Source organism: Dipteris shenzhenensis, chromosome 9 (assembly GCF_047967505.1).
Source record: "Dipteris shenzhenensis isolate YYH24624 ecotype China chromosome 9, Dip_SZ_1.0, whole genome shotgun sequence".
NCBI classification, from domain to species: Eukaryota; Viridiplantae; Streptophyta; class Polypodiopsida; order Gleicheniales; family Dipteridaceae; genus Dipteris; species Dipteris shenzhenensis.
The window spans coordinates 35,658,389-35,679,580 of NC_141604.1; positions in this window are offsets into that span (position 1 = coordinate 35,658,389).

Sequence of the window (21,192 nt, forward strand, 5' to 3'; positions counted from 1 at the left end):
GAATGGACCACGTTGATTTGCTAGACTAAAGCAAAGAATGATAGATGCAAGCTCTCCCTCAATGAAAGGGCAATGAAGATGCTAGCAAACATTTAAACAATTGTACCTACTCAAGGCCAATTTCAAGACAACCATCCAAATGTCAATGCAAATCAAACCACAATGACCGCTTGAAAGACATGTCCCACTGAAATTTGTAGCCATAGAGCTTGAGCTTAATGCCAGCAACTTTTCTAGTCCACTTTTCCAACTAAGTTGAATGCCACCGAGGAAGTGGCATCTCAAACCAAAGTCTTGTCACTTGCCACAATAGCCTTAAGTTGAATCAACTCTTAATTCATGCTCTTCATTGGCCTCGAGTGACGAAGCATCAAGTTGCTAGTCAACTTTTCCAACTAAGTTGAATGCCACCGAGGAAGTGGCATCTCAAACCAAAGTCTTGTCACTTGCCACAATAGCCTTAAGTTGAATCAACTCTTAACTCATGCTCTTCAGTGGCCTCGAGTGACGAAGCATCAAGTTGCTAGTCCACTTCTCCAACTAAGTTGAATGCCACCGAGGAAGTGGCATCTCAAACCAAAGTCTTTTCACTTGCCACAATAGCCTTAAGTTGAATCAACTCTTAACTCATGCTCTTCGATTGGCCTCGAGTGACGAAGCATCAAGTCGAATCACTGCTTGTCCTCCTAGTCATTTGTCGACCCTCCATACCTAACGCTACATCCACCTCGCTCTCTGAAAACGATATCCAACCATCTCCCACATCAAAGCTTGGGTTCTTCTTTTCTGCATAGACTCTGTGAAGCTTTACTTGCAATCTGAAGAAAACCCCTAATGGTGGCAACAGACATCTCAGCCTCCTACACATAGCACAACCTCATATATCTTCCTAGCGTTGGCACAGAGACTCGCCTCTCGATAGCTGAAACAATCATCGCCATGTGGTTGCCAAGATTTACGTGCTTTGGTACAATGGAGGCCTGATTTCTTACACATAGCACAACCTCATAGATCTTCCTAGCATTGGCACAGAGACTAGACTCTCGATAGCTCAAAAGATCGTCGCCATGTGGTTGCCAAGATTTACGTGCCTTGGTACAATGGAGGCCTGATTTCTCGTTCGGTCACTATAGTCATTGCAACGTCAGGCAAGGATGCAGCAGTTTCAGAGAGCGAGCATGCAAGTAGAGAACAAGCGTATCGTTCCCTTCTTCGCATGTCTTGTATGGCTTTTTGGTGCTTAATGAATTTGAGCTTGACAATGAGGAGGCAAACAATATGTCCGTGTAACAATTCTAGTAAAGCTGAAAGACATTCCTCCCAAGTATTGGCCCATCACGCCGAGTGGCCTAGAAGCATGATGGTGAACTATGACGGAAGGCACGAGGGGCCTTACTTTTTCACACACCTTGAGCTATTGAAATAGGTATGCATTACCCTATTAAAAGACTAGATAGCAAGGTGAAAAATCATGCTTGTCAAAGTTGAGGGCTCATCTCAAAGGCTTTTATTTCTTAAAAAGCTTTAATTTTTTCACGGTTCATATCAATTCGGTCTATATTTACAACACATGGCTCAAGGAGAGTTCACGAAACCCAAACTTCTCCCTAGGCGGCCTACCCTATGTTATGGTGTGGTCTATCCAAAAAGTGTATGAAGCTCCAAAGGCAATGCTTGTAGTGGGTATGATCCACATGTGGTCCAAGTGCGACCCGTAAATGGTTGTCATATGCAGTAATGTTAGCTTGAGATCAAACATCCTATTTGGCCATTCATTGCGCATACATGGATTATCTATTTCCCAAGCCACAAAGGAGCTCTTCCCTCCCTCCTAGTGACCTCTATGGGACTTGGATCGTTGATGAAGTCTAAGCATGGAGGTAGTATTCTCCCAAGTCAGCACTAGTAGAAGGAGTAGGTGTTTTTCATGACAGTTTGACCCCCTGTCAGTATTTTGCTCATAACTTTTCGCTCGATGATCCGATTTGGACAAAACTTATATCAGCGTGAAGTTCTCTTCAAGGAACATGATTTTATGTCTTCAATTATTGTATTAGATTTCAAACCAAAAATCTACATGACTCTCTATGTGTGACTATTTCTTTTTTGAATAGTTTTTACCCCCGTCCAGTAAACTGCCCATATCTTTCTGACAGCTTCTCTTTTTTTATGAAACTTATATCAGAGCGAATCCCATTTCAAGGCACATCTGTATTTGTGCTTTTATATCATGTCTCTGCTGAAAGTTATGGGTCTCTGTGTCTTATGATAGTTTGGAGAGTGTTTTGAGCTAAGTGTAAAGGTGTCTATGAAGGACGTGCAATGTTTCCTTGGAACCTAACCATCCGACTCAATCAACCCCTTCAAACTCCTCGATATATTCAGTTCATGTCATGTTGAGCTACAAGATCTTCTTGCTGAAAGTTATGGGTCTCTATGTCTTATGATAGTTTGGAGAGTGTTTTCAGCTAAGTGTAAAGGTGTCTATGAAGGAGGTGCAATGTTTCCTCGGAACCTAACATCCGACCCAATCAGCCCCTTCAAATTCCTCAATATATATCAATTCATGTCATGTTGTCAAACAACTTCTTCATGAGGTAAACTTTATTAGAGGCAGTTTCCTTCTCGTAAGTGGCACACAATTTCTTCTACAAATCTTCCGTAGTTTGCTCATTTACTACTGTGAAATAAACTGACTCTACAAGATGAAGTCTAATAGTAGACTTTGCTAATGCATCCAACTCATTCCAATCATCCTTAGACATATCTGCAGGCTTAGCTTCAATCCCTGCCTAGGGTTTAATCTGCTTTTTTTGAATAAGCACATCCCTTATCTGTTCTTTCCACACAAAAAAGTTTGTCCCATCAAACTTTTTAATGCTGAAAAACTCCTTTTTAGACATGGAAGAGGATGCCATGATGCAAATGAAACAAAATCCCAAATGCTAGTACCTGCAAAAGAGAAATCACACCAAATACCAAGTGCACCCAATATGTCTGCTTTAATGAAGGATAGTGTCACCAAAACTCAAGGCTCTGTGAGAGAGTGGGAGAGAAGTAAGGAGTCTCACTTGCAACTTTCTCACATACACAATGGGGGAATACACACAAAGGTGGAGGCTGAAAACAATTTTCCTCTTCTTACTTGTGAAAGCCAAAAAGAACTCTCTCTTCATACAAAAGAAATAGATGAACCCTATATGTGGGTCTCAAACCAAACTCAGCTAACCTAGGTGGCATACTAACTGAGCCACTAACTAGAGTACATAAAGATAGTTGTCATCCAGCTATTATTCATGGGCAGTGTACCAACTGCATTTGTAGCTAACAAGTCGGTGACATAAACTCACAACGATCACCCTGGCATATCACGAGTGGAGCTCGATATCTCAACACTCCCCCTCGAGCTCAATCCCAATTCCTGCACACCAAGCAGGTCTCTGAACTTGTGTAGCTTCTCTATGCCCAATGCCTTCATGAATATGTCAACTACCTGATCCTCTATGCTAACATAAACTAGATCAATAGAACCTACTAGAACCTTCTCCTGCACATAGTGATAATGCACCTCAATGTGCTTTGTTCTAGCATGATAGACTGGGTTATTTACCAAGTGTATAATGCTCATGTTGTCACAATAGATGACAACTGGCCCCTGATGCATATCATAAAGTACCTTACGCAACCAAAAGAAGTGGGTTCTGGTTCTTGTATGACTTTGACCATATAGGCATAGTGAATGGCTATAAATCCATCATATTTCAGCCTATCCACAGTATACTTAACTCTGGTAGACCTGCTCAAAATAGGCTCACTACCAGGTGCTCTCAAAACATCCCTTGTCATCCTTACTCCAGGTGTAACAATAGAAGGAATACCCAACTCATCATCAAGGCTCTGTTTTGGAGCCACTGGATTCACCATCCACATAAGAGTGACTTGCATTCACATCAACCATGGGCTGATATACTTTCTCTTTTCCCTTTCGTGATACTTGCATACCACTATCTGCATTGCTTTGAGGAGATACTCCTGATCTCAATTTGCTTGTCCATGGCGAAGTATGTGAACCACTATAGGTTCACTAATATTTTGTGATTGCTGCTGTGAATTCTGTGCAGCATTACCATTTTGTGCATCTACATCATCAATCACATTTACTAGCTTATACCAGCTGCTCATCTCATCAAAAACTACATCTTTGCTCATTGTAAACTTACGAGTAGAAGGGTTATAGCATCTATACCTTTCTATTGCAGAGAATAACCAATAAGATGCACTTCTCAGCTTTTGGATCCAACTTGGATCTCAACTCATCTGGCACATGAACATAGGCAATGCAACCAAAAACTTTCAAATGAGAAATATCTGGTTTCCTACCAGTATACCTCTCCTCTGGCGTCATGCCATGTATTGCTGTAGTGAGAGTCCTGTTCATTATGTAAATTGCTGTAGCAACTGCTTCAGCCCAATAATAATATGCCAGGTCTTTTTTCGTTGAGCATGGCACGAGATACCTCTCCAATATGCATGTTTTTCCTTTCTGCAAGTCCATTTTGCTGTGGGGTATGACTGCATGAATATTGCTGCTTTATGCCATGCTCCTGTAGGAACCTTGTAAACTCATTTGAGAGGTACTCTCCCCCTCCATCTGACCTTAGGCATTTTATTTGCAGGCCTGTTTCTTTCTCAACCATAGCTTTAAAAGCTTTTAAATGCCCAAACACTTCACTTTTCTTTTTCATAAAATACACCCAAACTTTTCTGCTGTAGTCATCAATAAAAGTGACAAAATAGTGACAGCCTCCAATAGATGCAACTTTAGTAGTCCACACATCAGAGTGCAATAATATTTTGGGCATGCATTAATTTAATTCGATGTACATTAACATGACCAATGCGTTTACTCTGCGTTTATGCCAGATATCAATATCTGCAACTACACCGGTCCCATGTGCAAACATTGCTGCACTCAATTCAGGCATGTCTGCATCCAATGTAAACATCCTGCCCTTCTTCTTCCCTTTTGCTATCAAGTGACCTTTATTTTTCATATATTGTAATTCACCAAGACTATGGGCCATGTCGACCAAGATGTCGAGCGTAGCCCGAAAGGGTTCACGCCATCCAACAAAGCATCCATGAGGATTAAATCTAACCTGCAAGCCCTGCTCAACCATTTGACCAATAGAAACCAGGTTCTTGGTGATATTCGGGACATGAAATACATCAGACAGGTATTTCTTTTTCCCATCCTGTATAGACAAAGGAATTTTACCAATCTACACAATAGGATGTGCAATATCATCACCAGTCTACACAAATCTTGGTCTTTCCATTTTCCTTGCATCCTACATCATTCTACATGACCTGTCATGTGGTTTGGCGCACCTGAGTCAACATATCACACATCATTGCTTTCTTCTGCACTTGTCACAGAATTGGTCATGTGCTGCACCATAAACAAATGCTCATTTCTGTCATCACCCTGTCTACTAGAGGATGCATAATTGCCTTGCTGCAATTTTCCATTCATGATGTCATTCTACTTTTTGTAGGAGTCTTTAGCCATATGATCCATTTTACCACAGTAGTAGTATTCAACATTGTTGTTTGCATTTTGGCCTCTTTGCCATCCACCACGACCTCTTTGGCTCCCCTTGCCTCTAAAGTTACCACGTCCTCCTCCATAGGATTGGTTTTCTTGAATTTGCTGCATATTTTGATTTCTGCCACGGCCACTAGATCAGCCTGCTCTACCTCTGCCTCTACCTCTTCTAGCATTTGAGTAGAAGACAATTTCTTTTGAAGTTCTTCCTGAACAGGATGCACCACCATTTCTCTGCTCTTCAAAAATTAGAAGAGCAATCAACTCCCCAAAATCAAGAAAATTCTCATGGATGGTAATGGATGTCCAAAACTATGCATAATCCTTTCCTAGACCATTCAAGGTCACAGAAACCGAATCATCATCTTCCACTGGCAACCCAATGGAAGCAAGTGCATCTGCAATCTTCTTCACCTTCATGTGGCAGTCATTGATGCTCATATTTTCTCTTTGCACATTATGCAGCTCCTGCTTGAGCTGCATTTTCCTAGCCTGCATATTTGTGCTATACATATTTGTCAAAGTATCCCACGCCTCCTTCAGCGTGCTTGCATCCTGAATATGCACAATCATAGAATCTGAAATACTGATAGACAGCTAGTACATAACTTTTCTGGCTCTCTCATGCGATCCTTTAAATGCCTGCAACTTCTGTTGATTGGGAACATTAGGAATAACTGGTTCTTGTTCAACTCCAGTAATGAACTCCCAATAGCCTTTTCCCTTAAGGAAATTCGTCATTCTAAACTTCCATGCTGGGAAGTTGTTCTTCTCAATCTTTTCAGTGACTATCTGTGAAAGAGCATCATATGCCATTATAGAACACTGCAAAAAACACAACTTTTGCCTCACAAGGGCAAATCTGCAAAATTGGCGAAAGTGGTATTTGACCACACAGTCACTTCCTAGTGACGATTTTGCATCAACAGGCAATAAGAATTATTCTGGCACTCCCAATATCTCTGTGCATAGGCATATGATGCAATTTCTGTAGCAACTTTTCACCGACCTGCAGAACAACAGTCGCACAGCAAAAACAGGGCACTTTTTTGAGTGCCTACAGAAAAATTCTGCCACCAAAACGGGCCCCGAAATGGCCTCGAATCAAAAAAATAATGTCACTAAGGGTTTTGCCCTTACCCGCAGCATATACTGCCCCCTCGCCACACCGCGAAGGGCGTCCCAATGCACTCTTGCACTTTCCGGCTGTGCTACCTGCAGAGATTTGCTCCCCAACTCGAAAAAGGAAAGCAACACTGATCCTCTTACCAAGACACCGCGAACTTGGTTTGCTTTCTTGAGCTCTTTACCACGAACCGAGCTTTGATACCATGTGAAGAGAGTGGGAGAGAAGTAAGGAGTCTCACTTGCAGCTTTCTCACATACACAATGGAGGAATACACACAAAGGTGGATGCTGAAAACAATTTTCCTCTTCTTAGTTGTGAAAGCCAAAAAGAACTCTCTCTTCATACAAAAGAAATAGATGAACCCTATACGTGGGTCTCAAACCAAACTCAGCTAACCTAGGTGGCATACTAACTGAGCCACTAACTAGAGTACATAAAGATAGCTATCATCCAGCTATTATTCATGGGTGATGTACCAACCGCATCTGTAGCTTGTAAGTCGGTGACATATATGCACAATGATCACCCTGGCATATCACGAGTGGAGCTCGATATCTCAATAGACTCAAAGCATCAAAATGCATCTAACCCATGTGCATATACTATGCATCCATATGAGCAAATCTGGCCCAAAAGAAAATGTCAACCCACAATGAAAAAACAATGGCAAATATAATGCCAATAAGATCCAAATGCCTCAAGAATAAACACCATCCATGGGCATAAGCATCAATAATCTCTCATCCAAAAGATCATAGCACAACCTATGCATCCACTACAATATGTCAAAGCTGTCCCTGAGCATAAAATAGCATCTGTGTGCTAAAAATCCAAAAGAAATAGTCACACACAGAGAGTCATAGATTTTTGGTCTGAAATCTAATACAATCACTAAAGACGTATGATTATGCTCCTTGAAGAGAGCTTCATGCTGATATAAGTTTTGTCCAAATCGGACAACTAAGCAAGAAGTTATGAGAAAAATACTGACAGGGGGTCAAACTGTCATGAAAAACACCTATTCCTTCTACTGGTGCTGACTTGGGAGAATACTACCTCCATGGTTAGACTTCATCAAGGATCCAAGTCCCATAAATGTTGCCTAGGAGAGAAGGAAGAGCTCCCTCTGTGGCTTGGGAAATAGATAAACCATGTATGCACAATGAGCGGCCGAATAAACAACACTTTTGAGCACTTTGGAAGAGAAAACAATGAAAAAAGGAAAGAGACACTCAAGAGAGAGAACCTGAAGTGACCTTCATTACCAATAGAGTGAGACTCCAGTCCAATACAACTCCAAATACTACAAACACAAGGGAGAAGAAGAGATTTCATACGTATAAGAGGGAGCGGAAGCTCCAAGACTACTCATAGAGAGAGAATGAACTAGAGAGAGATGGACTCAAGAGTCTACATAAGAGAATATCTACAAGAGGGAGAGAAGGCTCATGGAAGAGGCTTGAGGAGACTAGAGCTACATCAACATGAGGCCTAATGGTGGAAGAGATGTTGAACAAGGGAGAGGAGGGCTCCTTTTATAGAGATTTTGCCACGCTCCACCCATTTACAATTGCTGCATGTCGATTCCTTTCCCCATCAATCACATAAGCCCGTATGTCACCATCCATGTCCATTTTGGCTACTCTTGCCATGTGTCCCATCAAAAGATGCTCAAGACTCTTTAAATATTGAGAAAGTCAAGAGTCTCCCCACATGGATCCCATAGGGACCCTCTCTTTTCCATATGTCCATATCCTCCTTATTCCACATAGGAATTCTAGAAGGATTCCTCTTAACTCCACACTCCTCCACATGCCTTCCACATGCTTGGCATGTGAGCTCTCTTATATTATTGGAAAACATGGACATGAGCCCACCTCTTTATATGACTCACTCTTCCTATTTTCTAAAAACCCCATAATATCCCATACACAAATAACTCTCACCCCATACCAAGGTATTTATCATTCATACACATGGTATTTACAATGATCCATTCCACTCATCCTCTCAATCCCATACAATATCTTAGAAAGTAAAATTAAGGAGAGCTGCTAGGCTATCACTTGATACTCAAACTCTTATCAAACATAGAAGAAATCAATACCAATGCCAAATTAAAAATATCAATTTTTGGCATCACAGTGCACATTAGAAAGCCAAACAAAATCTACATGTAAAGTAAGAAGACCATGGTGGTGTGTGTGGTATTAAGAGAGAGAGAGAGAGAGAAGCGAGAGAGGACCAATCTAAGATATGTGATTCTTCTCCTTTCCGCAAGCAAGGCATGAAGTAGGTGACATTGATGCAAGATTTGGAGCATTGAGTCGTGATCATGGTGGAGCCTGGAGTTGGAAATGTCAAAAATGTCAGGCAAGGAGCTAGATAATGGGGATTGTTGGAGGCAAGAGAAAGAATGGGAGTGTGCTGGAGGTGGGAGAAAGTTTGGTGATGAGAGGAGGGAGGGAGAATGTATCACTCATTTTCACACCCACATCTCTCTTGAGCTTTCTAGCACCACCTCCTCTACACTCCTTCCTAGTAGCATGTGACACATCTCCCAGCTCCCCCTCCGCTTCAACTCCTCTTGCCACATTGTGACTCTTCCCTAATAGAAGAAGTGGAAGTAGAGTGGAGGTCTCAAATCAATGTACTTATTTTTCTCTCTCTTATAACATTGTGAAATTCCTCTTGTCCCCCTAGGTTCACTTTAAAAGCATGTCCATAATAAATCCTTCATTTTTTGTAATATCCCTATTTTGTTTCTTTCTATCAAGTGACATTAGTTGATGCTATCCTTTGAATGATAAAAAGGACCATGGACTAGTGAAGAGAGAGAGAGAGAGACAGAGAGAGACAGAGAGAGAGATAGAGAGAGAGAGAGAGATTTTAAATGGTGTATTGATATTGGATGTAATTAGAATAATAGGAATTTAAGGCAACTATGAATAAAGTGACTAGGAAGATGAGCTAATGAAACCTATAAAGTAGCCCACTAGAGTCTTGCATTCACAAATATATAGCCTAAATGAATGCATTTATTTGTCCCCCACTAGGAAAGGAAGAAGATGAAAAATAAATGTTAATATTAAATGAGAGTCTACTTGATACATTGCATTGCAACACGTGATAGCCAAGATACTTTGTATATATCTTTACAAATCCATTAGGCGAGACGTTATTTGAACATCATAGCTAGAGAGTATCATTAGAGGAGGGAGAGAGACATTGAAATAATAGCACTATATGGTAATAACACCTACTATAGAATGCAGTAGGACTATAATGTTCCAGTAGTAATCCTACTTCATGAAGGAAGGCGTTTATGAGATAATCTCAACATGATGTCTTTTAATGTGCATAAAGCATTATCTATTCATAAAAGTAAATCAATGTATAAAGGTTTAGATTTCCAACTGAAAAGTGACTGTATACACGCCTCAAAGAACTCTTAAAGAGAATAGTGTGAGCTTGACACAATGCCCGAGAGATGGCCCTCCATAATAAGGATATAGCAAACTTTATTGCCAGAGAAGCTTTTGAGGGATTGTTAATCCACGACTACAAACCAACCGCAAATGACCCACATCTGTAGATTCAAGCCTATGGAATCATTCTTTTAGTGACAATGGGGAGAATGTATTGCAAATTCAATACCTAGAGGCTCTCTTATTTCTTGAATTCATTATGGATTTGGATATTGGAATTACAAAGTGCTTTAAGAGTTTTGGTTGTTAAGGATTGTAGCATTTGAGAATAGTGTGGATTGGAGAATGGTTAGCCTAGTATGCAAAAATGAATCCAAAAAGCCAATTACTACTAGGGGAATTTGTCCAAATATGGTCCAAGTAGGAACCATGTATAGTTCGTGGGTTCTTGGAATTTGCATGAAAATTGGAATGTGTCCATTAATTTGCTTAAATTTTTTGTTAACTTGTTTTCAAATTTCAACCATGTCTACATTAAAGTCTACCAGTATGAGGGTATGGAAGTTTTTTCTATATGTACCAAAGTATTCTACGAGAGAGCTAAGAACGTGTCAATGTTAATAGTGATAAAAAATGCAAAGAATGTTGTTTTAGTAAGGCATGGTTGTCAAAAAAGCTACTGTTCAACCAGTGAGCTGCTGCTCCTCCCTGCTCCCTTGCTGCACCCTCTCCCTCATCCCGTCTCTCCCTCTCTCCCTTGCCCTCAGCCCCTCCCTCTCCCTCAACCGCTCTCTTCCTTCCCCTCCTCCCCTTCAGCCCGCCCCCTTCCAGCCTGCCGCTTCCTCTCCTCCCCCTCTCAGCCTGCTCCCCCGCCCCCTCCCTGCCTCTTCACCCCCTCCTTGCCTGCTCCCCCGCCCCCTCTCTACGTCTCCGCCCCCTCCCTGCCTCTCAGCCCGCCCCCTGCTCCCCTGCCCCCTCCCTGCCTCTTCGCCCCCTCCCTGCCTCTCAGCCCGCCCCCTGCTCCCCCACCCCCTACCTGCCTCTCCGCCCCCTCCCTGCCTGCTCCCCCGCCCCCTCCCTGCCTCTCCGCCCCCTCTTTGCCTCTCAGCCCGCCCCCTCCTCTCCCTCTCCTCCCCCTTCCCTTCACTCCCTGCTCCCTCTCCTCCCCCTCTCAGCCTGCTCCTCGCCCCCTCCCTGCCCCTCCCTCTCCTTCCTCTCCCTCTCCTCTCCCTCTCAGCCCTCCCCCTCCCTGCCCCTCAGCTCGCCCCCTTCCTGCATCTCCTTCCTCTCCCTTTCCTCTTCCTAGCCTGCCCCCTCCCTCCCTCTCAGCTTGCCCCCCTCCCCTTCAGCCTCTCAGCCTCTCCCCTTTACCTCTCCCCTTCTTGCCCCTTCCCCCCGCTCCCTTCTCACCTCCTTTCCCTTTTTTCGACCCCCCTTTCTCCCGCAGCTTTTTTTGGAGCGAAGGAGCCTCCAAATTGTTAGAGTTGGCCTCCTCACCTCGATTGGCGATGGATACTCCGTCAGCCAATCCTACTCCACCTCCACCGGCCGTGAAAACTATTACCTTTTCTAAAGACGAGTTGCAGCAGCTCAAGAAGGATGTAGAGATTGAATTCTCTACCACGTTGCTAGCATGCATCTTCGGGTCTCACCCCTCCAGATCCCAAGCCAGAGACTGGATGCTTGCGGCTCTCCGCACAGACCTCACTCCACGATTGTTAGATGTTCGTCTTCTAGGACGAGGTTTTTTCCAGGTTGTTTTTGACACTCGCGATGTAGTCTTGCATGTACTTGATGAGGTCTTCAAAATCATCTCGAGCTCCCAAGTAGGTGCCTAGGGCTTCTATTCTCTTATTAAAGACTAGAAATAACTCCTCTCTATCAATTAATGGAGTACGGGAGATGAAATCGTGGAAGGCAGACCTAGCAAAATCCATGGTAGTTTGGTAGCTAGGAGAACTATGGCTTTGATAGTGAAACTTTGAAACGAAAGTAACTTTAAATATAACCTATATATACCCAAATGTTCTACATATAAAAAATAAAAAGAATTATAAAAATTTTGGGAAAAACTTGACATTGACATGAAACAAAACCATTCAAAACGTCAAAATTAATTGCACCACTATTAATTGGAAAATGTCAAAATCCACAATTGTTCCACCCCACATTTTCTAGACAATCTTCAATATTGCAGGAGGGATAAAAGTGGCACTATGCACGAGCTTCTCTACACACTTTCCTACCTTTTCACCATTTAAGGTAAAGTAAAAGGACTCAGACATGCCATCCTCCATGACCAATAGGTGTTCCCGCACACGTCCCTGAGAGTCCACTGTGATGTGACAGTCACATTCTTAACATCTCCTAAATGAGAACCAATACATAAACTTACCCCTGTATTATCATCATCGTTAGAGTCAAGGGGGAGCCAATTGTCACCTGTTTTCTTCCAGCGCCTATATTGGAAAGCAAAATATAACATTTGGCAGGAGATGTGGTACTTGACAACCACATTGTCCTTACATACATGGCATTGAAATAGATCACCCCTTTGTTCACTTGACCTGCTTCCCCAATTCACCCCAAGCAATTCCTCAAGGGCATTCTCATGTAGGCACTTGCATGACCACATGGTTTTTGTTCTGTGCATCTAGATATTATAAAAACAAGAAGCAAAAATGTGAAGAGGCATGAGCTTCGCAAGGGTGGTACGCGAGCTCATGCAGGACCTCAAACTTAGCCCAACATCCCGATTTTACAGGCGCAAAGTTGTGGAGGCTCTCTGGCATATTTCTAGAGATGCCTTGCTTGCCGTGTAGCATGCAGCTGAGGCGTACCTAGTAGACCTCATGGATGACACCCAGCTGGTTGTCATCCTTAGGAAAAGGGTAACGATGACCGCCGCAGACATGCAATTTATTGTACGTCTTAGGAAGCCCAAGGGCACTTAGGGATTCTGTATGCTCCGCCTTGTACTCTGCCTACAGGCATCTAACTTGTACTCTGCCTACGGGCATCTGCCTTGTACTCTACCTATGGGCATCGATATATTAAAATATCTTTTTTAGAATTGTCTTTGTATGTGCAATCTCAAATTTATTTTCAATGTATTTGCAATCTATTAATTTACTTACATGCAATCTCAATTTACTTACGAAAGACTTTCTAATGACGTATACAACAACAAAATGAAAGAATAAACATCAAATCTCAATAGAACATGCAAAAGGAAATTATACTCAATTTTACTTAACATAGAAAAGGAAACAATGTTCTGTAGCAAGAAGAGAAAATAATTTGAAAATGGTATTCTTTATTGACATATAGTAGTATCACAAAGATCATCAAAGCTTGAATGCATAAGCTACTCTACTCTATGCTTCTTCCTGCTTGGCTTAGATCCCTTTTTTTCTTGCTGCAGCAGAAAGGGCTACACAATTTCATTCTCTATAGCCTAGGGATCTGTAATGCCAGCTAGCCCTGCAATAGCTATAATACTATGTACAGGGACTGGATCGTGTGTCCGAGAACAAAAATAAATCGACACTGCACCTAATCAGAACAACACGATCGGCAGTAGGATGGATGGGCCTCATCTTCACCATCCGACTGAGGAGTCTGAACTTCATGATGTTCATCTTTCCATCCGGCGATAATTGTCAATGGAACACCAAAATGTGTTGAGCCAAATGTAAACTTCATGGCCATGTCCACATCCTTTGCAATCTTTTCCTTGTATGATTGCATTGTTCTTATGTCCGTTAGAGCCAAATGTAAACTTCATGGCCATGTCCACATCTTTTGCAATCTTTTCCTTGTATGATTGCATTGTTCTTGTGTCCACCATGCTGCAATCCATGTCTTCAAGTTGTGGTGTTGCAATGCATTGAAGATGGCCATAGCCTGATGCCGTCCTTGGAGTAATGTACTTGGCATTATACCAATAGATATTTCTCTGTTTCAAAGTAGAGGACTTCTCTCCAGCATGCATTTGCCTTCCTAAATCCTCATGAATGGCAGTAAACTTACCTAAGAAGCACTCGACTAGTTCCCACTCCTTAAAGTCTGAAGGAAATAAATCTGCTATGCATAAGTGCTATTTCAAAATACAATTTCAAACTTACTCATTACACTGGTTCTATTTCAAAATACACTTTCAAGCTGACTCATTATACGTCAAAATCTTACACAAAATGCAGACTTACAATGCGATGGTATTGTTGATTGATTGCTTGATGGAGGAAGGTGCATGTCCTTCCCCATGTAGATGTGTTGCACCTTTGCAAGCAATCCTTTCTTCCCAAGCTTGAACTTCATGATGCGGCCCTTCCATTCATGCAAAAGATCAATTCCATGCACCAACACTCCACATACATGTGTCTTTATAAAATGCTTTCCTTGTAACTTAGGTGGAGTGCCATCTACAATAAGGCACATGTAGTCATTGGCATGTGAAAGATCTTTCTCCTTCCAAAATGCATATTTTTTTCTGGAATATCGAATAAGGCCATGGTGAGATTTTTAGGTTTTTATGTATAATCCGCTTCGATTTGGGCATATTTCACTATCGATCACCCACTTTAAATCATCATAGACATTGCACATTGAGATTTTCTGCCTCTTTGGGATTTTAACATATCTAGAGTTCTTTTGCCAAAGAGTATACAAAGTATGAGAAGAAGCCATGGCTCCCCTCTTTGCCTTTGCTTTTCTGCAATAGAGTCAAATACTTCAAGTTTTGTCAAGCCCATTGGGAAGGTGCATTTCAGTGATCGCGTCACCCCGTTAGGGAGTTCGATAGATATATGGGGTTGAGGTAAAGCATTTTTATGAAGTCTTACAAAATTGTTGCTGCGCTGATAGTTGAGATTCTTGATTTGGACCTTCCTCTGTCACCGTGAATGCTAAATTTTTTTCCGCCCTTTGCCTTACTAACTAAATCCCAATATGTGCCATGGGATAATCCAGTATTATTGCGATATGTCTTATTGCAAATCTTTTGTCCAGTTATGAGAGGTTTGACCTTTTGTCTTGAACTTAGCCTTTTATTGCCATTCGGAAGAAAGCAAGAGAGACTTGTGAGAAGGTACTGTTATGGATAAAATTGTCTAAGGAAAAAGGCATTAATATGTGTGTGTGTTTGTATATGTGGCAATAGTATAATAAAATATGGTGTGCATAGGGCCCAAGGTTGAGGTGGCAAGGCATGACCATGTGCCACCCTTCCATGTAAGAGGACCCATAAGGTGTGTTGTACATAATCCATGATAGTAATATTATAAAATGCAAGGTGGCATGGCTCCTCCATGTGCCACCCCTCCACCTAGGCTGCATTTAGTGAGATATGGCTCAAAGTCCATGGGAGAAGCAATATAAAATAGGTGGAGATAAATATTATATCGAGTTATTTCCTCCATATGGGATAGGCCCATGTGGGGGAGGTATAGAAGGACCAAGAGAGCTAGTTAAATAATGGGGAAAGTAGGATGAGGTGGCAAGATTCCTTGTGCCAACCCTCCACTTGTCCTCCTAGAGGTTAGAACATATTATAAAATTAGAAAGAGACCAAGGGAGTATCATAGACTTGAGATATGGGGCTTGATTTATGTGGAAAATTGAGGCAAAGGGTTGTCGCACACAATTGAGAGTGCGTAACCACCTAGCCCACATGGGAGACTTTTCCACACACACCATGCATGTGGGAGGATACATTAATGTGGAGAGACCCCCTCTTTTGGCTATAAAAGGAAGGGGCTATTCCTTGATGAGACACGCTCATTCTTGTAAAGCCCCTTTGCTAGTATTTTGATATTTCCCTCTTATCCCTTCTTTCCAATAAAGTATGGTTCACTTCCCTTGATGTCTACATCTCAACATTCCTCCTCCTATCATGTATATGCTTCTCTTCCCCCTCTCCCTTTCCCCTTGTGTCATAGTCTCCCTTTTCCTTCCCTCCACTTCTAATTCCTTTTTCACCCCTATGACATCCCTTCGCCCTCATGATCTCCTCTTCTCTATGGCCTTTGAGCGTCGCCATACTTAGCCTCTAGCCTCTGGTCTCGATTACTTTTCCGGCTAAAAGTTTTGGTGTGGCTGTTGGGATCCGAATCTCCATGGCTAGTGGCGAATCTTCTACTCACAGTTTTTTGCGTTCACCCGCGCGACAGTTCTCTGGACTGTTGCGATTTTTGGTTGCAGACAGTTTTCTGCGTTCACCCGCACGACAGTTCTCTGGACTGCTGCGATTTCTGGTTGTGGACAGTTTTCTGGACTACTGCGACTTCTGGTGGCGGACTGTTTTCTGCGCGACAGTTCTTCTGGACTACTGCGGCTTCTAGTCGCGGACTGTCTTCTGAGCCTCTGCAAAAGAGTAACAGTAGATCCCGCGCCCCCCTATCTCTTCTCTCTCTGTCTTTCTCTTTCTCTTCTCCTCCTCCTCTCCTCTCCTCTCTTTTTATTAAAGAGTAGGATTGGAACCCAAGACCTCCCCCTTCACAAAAGAAAGTCTTATCATTGGGCCAACAAGTTGGAAGTGGTAAAAATGTAATGATTTTTGTTCATATATTGAAATCGCGGGAACTGTAACTCTCTAACCGTAGGGAGTTTGCTCTTGCTATAAAAAGCAAAAATACTTCATTTTATGTGCTCTATCCACATCTCTTGCTAGATCACTGATTCATAACTTCTCCAAGCTCACTTCACAGACGCACGAGAAGGGTGGACATTTATGTCACTTCTCTTATCGAGAGACCCCTTGTGAAATGGCTTCATCAAGCTCAGGACAAAAGCGGCAGGAAAAATGTCATTGCCTCTATGGCTTTCCATCTCTATTCCTCCACTGTTCCTTCACTCGAGACCTATCGGGTTTTTAAATTAGTTCTCTCCTGCTATCCTAGACGTAATTGTTCACATGTTCTAATATATCAAATCAAGCCGTCTTGTGAGATCTTTGCCATCTTTGAAGGCCCATGTACCGATAAATTCCCCACACATTACATTGATGAATATGACAAGTTAGTTGTATGATAGCTAAGGCTAGAGGAGGTAGACACTAGCAACGAAATGCATTTTTGTTGGTTTAGGATTAACTACAACTCCCACAAAATATAACCTTTAGTAAATCCTAAACAACCACCGCACTTGTTTCAATAAATCTTAATCAATAAATCACAAAAAAGGGAAAATATAATTTCCAAACAATATACCAATCGCAAATAGCCATCGAGCTTGTTTTAGTGACAATGATCGTGAATGAGGGACCGACTAATTCATAGGTTCATATTAGCATTCAGTTGGAATTAGACTATAATTACAATGTTTGTGCGTGAGGGACCATCTAATTCACAAGTTTAGATTAGCATTGAGTTGGAATTAGATTGTAATAACAATGACTTTGCATGGGGGACCATCGTGTTCACAAGCTTAGATTAGCATTCAGTCAGTGTATCAGGTTATAATAACAATAGTTTAGAATGAGAACTATTGTTGTTATTACAGCCTGATGAACCGACTTAATGCTAATCTGATGTCATGTTTTGATCTTTCCTTTCTTCAGTTGACTGTAATAACAATGACTTTGCATGAGGGGCCATCTAGTTCATAGGCCGCCCAGATTAGCATTTTTTGATGACCAAGAAATTCTCCCATGGTAGCCATCTAATCGCACATCATGGCTAGATGATGATGTATATGACCGTCTATGCTAGGCTGGGCTACCAGCAAAGCTGGGTGTATGTGCCATCGCTCCTCCCCCCTCATCCCATTGAATTATTATGATCTTGGCTCTTATGACCAAGAAATTCTCCCATGGCAACCATCTAATTGCACATCATGGCTAGACGATGATGTATATGACCACCTACGCTAGGCTAGGCTACTAGCAAAGCTGAGTGTATGTGCCACCGCTCCTCCCCCCTCATCCCATTGAATTATTATGATCTTGGCTCCGATGACCAAGAAATTCTCCCATGGCAACCATCTAATCACATGTCATGGCTAGTTGATGATGTATATGAGCACCTACGCTAGGTTGGGCTACCAGTAAAGCTGCTCAGTGTATGTGCCACCGCTCCTCCCCCCTCATCCTATTGAATTATCATGATCTTGGCTCCAATGACTAAGAAATTCTAGCATGGCAACCATCTAATCGCACATCATGGCTAGACAATGATGTAGATGACTGCCTACGCTAGGTTGGGCTACCAGCAAAATTCAACTGGTGGATTGTGTGCTCTTAGTAGTGATAGGCACCCAGAGTTGCACAACTAACACAAGATCTTGTCTCCGATGACCGAGAAATTCTAGCATGTCAACCATCTAATTGCACGTCATGGCTAGATGATGATGTAGATGACTGCCTATGCTAGGCTAGGCTACCAGCAAAATCCAGTTGGTGGATTGTGTGCTCTTAGCAGGCGATAGGCACTCAGAGTCACACAACTGACACAAGAAACGAAGGGGGAAAGAGTGGGAGGGTGGCAAGTCTAGCTATATAAAGGCCTTAAGGGTAGAGAAACAATTAACCACACCCAGGAAAATTTCTCTCCTACCCCCTTCCACGCTCTCTCCAAGCCCCCTTCTACCCCTATGATGAATCTTCTGCTACAACCTCGATGCCCCTTCATAATTCTGCCCAAGTCATGGGATCCATTGTTTGCCTTGGCTCTCCATCCTAGAACACTCCACTAGCCATAGCCATGACCATGAGGAGCCAAGGGAAACAGGTCATCGTTGAGTTCTCTCTGCTAGTAGTGCCTTGAAAGAAGCAATTCTTTGATAACCCCACCAGTGAGATGAAGGTGATTCCTTGAAATACTTGAAAGAAAAACCTCATGACCAACCATGTTGCAGGATGGGGAGCCAAGGGACACAGGTCGTCGTTGTTCTGTGAGGCACTAGGAGAGAACTCAACTTGGTGTTGAGCCTCTCGTAATTGCACACAACCTTCCACACTAGGGAAGGTACTCAACTTGGTGATTAGCTCTAACACAATGAGAGCATGTGTCAGTGTGCTAGAGCTCACCACCATATTGAGTTCCTTGTCCGTTATCAAATGTTGTGCTCGATTGAGCTCACCTCCAAGTTGAGTTCTCTTTTCCAATGCCTTGAATTCTAAAGTTGCTATGAAAAAGGTTATTTCAATTACAAGGTGCTTGTATTGCCCCTTGCATACGAGGAGTTCTAGGTCGAAATTGTAAGAAAGTCCTACCTACGATAGCACTACGAGGGACCTTTTTGGCTTCTTGGAAGGGCAGAGTGAAAGATTTTAGAGTTAAAAAGGAAGGCACAAGATGCATCAGAGAGGTTTGGATACCACATGTCTACATGCACCGAGAACTTGTATTACGACATTATCCTGCTTATCTTACACACCATAGACCCAATTGTAAGTGTATTTGTGTAATGAAATAGTTGAACCGAAATAATTGTTTCTTTCTATGACAGACATTATCTTTGTTTTGGTTCAGATATATATCCCTCATCATACAAAGAGTGGCAACAAATGAAGTGCATACTAGGATTCTTTGATGCTTTACATGGTGCTATTGGGGAGCTACAGTACAAAGGTAGAAAATCAACAATGCTGGCTGAATCAGGTGTATTTTCTTATGATCACTTTTATCAATTGATGGACAATGCTCACTCACATGGTTTATTAAAAAGGCAAGATCTCCTAGCATGGAATACAGTTGATTGGCCAGTCCCTGATGGCAACATCACAAAATCATACAGAGCCAAACTATTTTTGAAAGTACAGCATTTCCTGAAACCAAATATTGCTACCAAGATAGTTAAAATCAATGTTTTCATGCCACTTATAGTTTTTGTAGAACTTTTTTAGGATTATCTAGTTAAAGTCTGTAAGACAATGTTGACTTTCAGAGCAAAAGGGTATGATGAAATTCCAATTCCAAAATTTTTGGATAATGGTTGGGATAGAATGGTGGCCAACAATGTGTATTGTGAGGTTGCTCATAACTCCATCAACATTAAGTACATTTTTTCCTCACAAAACTTTATTTTCTCTTTTTACTATAAACACAGCAGGATAATAGGCACAAAACTTGTGGCAATGGACCAAGACGAGAGGTCTTTAGGTTGACTTTTCAAGAGAAAACTTGAAAATCACGTTTTTGAGAAACAATATGGGGAATGACTGACTTACAATTCTCAATCTTGGTGGGTGTCCTTTAAGGAGTTGAAGGTATAGCATAACTTTTATTGTACATCTATATGCACCAAACTCTAGTGATTGCTGCAAGAGAAACAAATAACATGAGGGGATTAGACCAAGAGGGTGTAAATACAATTTGGACATATCATGATTTTGTCAAGAGAGGGTAGTAGTGGAAAAGGTCAGGGAACATACTTTGAACAATATGGGATGAGAATCATATCAACCACATCCAAATTGCAAAAATGAAACCACTTGCAAATGCTTTTGGTTGATGTCTTGTTATCCTTCAACTTGAAAGATATAGCTGGATCAACTATATACACAGAGTGTTGAAGGCTCTGGTGGATCTGAATCTTCAAAAAACTACAAAAAAACACTTCACTTAGCCTATGAAAAAGTGAATGCTACAAAGACATAAACACAATTGACCTAGAAAGATATACTTACTATAGAGCTAAAAGCATGATTGTGCAAGTGACATGCTTTTCTTTCTGTGCTAAAGCCATGATGCAATCTTCTGTCAAATCCCAGGTCAGATTATCATTCACAGTCTAGACAGATACTCTAATCCTTGGTCCAAGTTGTAGGAGCTTCTCCTAAATTTGTACCATCCTCACTATTATGTGGGATTCCAAGACAGACCCTATTTCTTTGACTCTCTCCCTGAGGGACTCTTCATAGGAAACCTTGCCTCTGGTCTCATGTTGGTGAGTGACCGCTATGATCTTCACTGCATCTGCTTTAGGTTTCTTGGCAGGAGGTATCAACAGGATATCTCTCATTTTTAGATCATCCCAATCCTCTGCATTAAGGATCTTGTCATATTTATACCTAACCCTTACAAGTG